Source organism: Poecilia formosa, unplaced genomic scaffold (genome assembly GCF_000485575.1).
Source record: "Poecilia formosa unplaced genomic scaffold, Poecilia_formosa-5.1.2 Scaffold41, whole genome shotgun sequence".
NCBI lineage: Eukaryota > Metazoa > Chordata > Actinopteri > Cyprinodontiformes > Poeciliidae > Poecilia > Poecilia formosa.
This window is the reverse complement of record NW_006799980.1, coordinates 2,933,204-2,934,690: the sequence shown is the minus strand read 5'-3', so window position 1 is coordinate 2,934,690 and position 1,487 is coordinate 2,933,204. Positions and strand designations below refer to the sequence as shown.

The following is a 1,487-nucleotide window of genomic DNA, read 5'->3' as shown; positions in this document are numbered from 1 at the left end:
ATGCAAACGGAAAAACTAACTGTAGTTAACAAGTATTCAGTCTGGTGTTTAGGTCTCAACTAGCCATTTGTTTGGTCAATGAAAATGGGAGCTTTAGATTTACCAATGTTTTAATACTTTTTAAAAAAAACTTTCTAAAGGGTACTATGGAGAAACGCGACAAAGGCTTGCAAGGGCAGAAGCAACATCGGATCTTCAAACAGATAATGATATTCCAGAAAAGCGACAGAGAAGGTAATGTGGAACAGGGACTTATGTAACACACAACTCTAGATCTTCCGTCTCCCTAGTTGTCATTTGAGCTGCTCTCAGGTCTTTTACCCATTTGGTTCTCCTTGCTTTACTCTTTCCTCCTAATCCTTCAAAATTAATTGTGACTTAAATTGATATATACATTAACAATTAGCATTTTGTCCATGTATAAAAGTAAGCATATAAGCTACTTTTGATTTGTTATTGTGAAAGAATAACAAATCAATTAATAAAAACTAAATGTATCATGTATCCTGATTTTAAAATGTTGTCTTGTAATTGTCATTATACTTAAGGTTGTCATGGTTGCAGAAATTGGAGAAGGGTCCTTAGATGATGCAGTACGACAAGCTGTGCGATTCCTCATGTCCCCTGAATTGGCCCTCCAGTTCAACCCGTTTGGCCGACATAGGAAACAAGTTCCGGGACCTGCGTCTCTGATGTTTTGTATGGTAAAGATCAGTTTTATATTCACTTTTTTTCTTGAACATTTGTTAATTTATTTTGGTTGTCATATGCCTGTTTATTTTTAGCAATCTTTTTTTTTTAAAGATTAAAAACTGAGACTTCAATTTTTGGTTTAATTCACATAGTATTCTTTCACTGTGTTGTCAAGAACTTAAAGTTTTGATTGCTGACAAAATTTGAAGGTAATATTGTTTGCATTTCAAACAGTATTAACAAAATAACTATACAAAACCATGATAGAACTTTTATGTCAGTAGTTGATTTATATACATTAATATATTTTAAATTTACAATAAGAATATAGTGTGTGTACTAGGGATGCTCCGATCAGGTTTTTTGCTTCCAATTCTGATACCGATCACCCATGGGGCCCATCTCTGCCGATCATCTGGATTGGCTGTTATTTTTTCCCTTTAGGTATAAATGATAACATGTTATCTGGCAAAATGAAAAAGTCTGTGCAGTGTGACGGAAAGAGTAGATCAGCTGCACATGCAGGCTGCGAATGAGATACAGGCGATCTGCAACAAGAGACCGTGATCGGCGACCACCAATCATACACTTTTTCACGGAAATTGACCGATTATGATCGGTGGCTGATCGATTGGCACACCTCTAGTATGTATATAATAATAATGACTCGAGAGTGCTTTGATTTTGGCAGATCTCTGCAAGCATTTCTGCCCCGTGAAGGGGAAGATGCAAATCTCATTAATGTTACATTGTACTAAAAGTAAAACACTAATGCAATTTCTACCTTTGCTTGT

At 35.6% G+C, this 1,487-nt stretch overlaps 1 protein-coding gene and 1 long non-coding RNA gene across 9 annotated transcripts in view; one reads left to right on the top strand and one right to left on the bottom strand.

Moving 5' to 3' along the window:
- Positions 1–1,487, bottom strand: part of ankrd27 (ankyrin repeat domain 27 (VPS9 domain)) — a 49,309-nt gene that overhangs the window by 23,335 nt on the left and 24,487 nt on the right. The window lies entirely within an intron of this gene.
- LOC103137587 (uncharacterized) overlaps positions 1–1,487 on the top strand; it is a 16,288-nt gene that overhangs the window by 3,861 nt on the left and 10,940 nt on the right. For 2 of the 3 annotated variants that reach the window (XR_001662004.1, XR_001662005.1), the window contains 2 exons: positions 141–234; positions 549–1,360. This is a non-coding gene — a long non-coding RNA (uncharacterized LOC103137587). Of the gene's footprint in view, positions 1–140; positions 235–548; positions 1,361–1,487 lie in introns of those variants that run through there. The other variant, XR_476164.2, reaches the window with a different exon arrangement.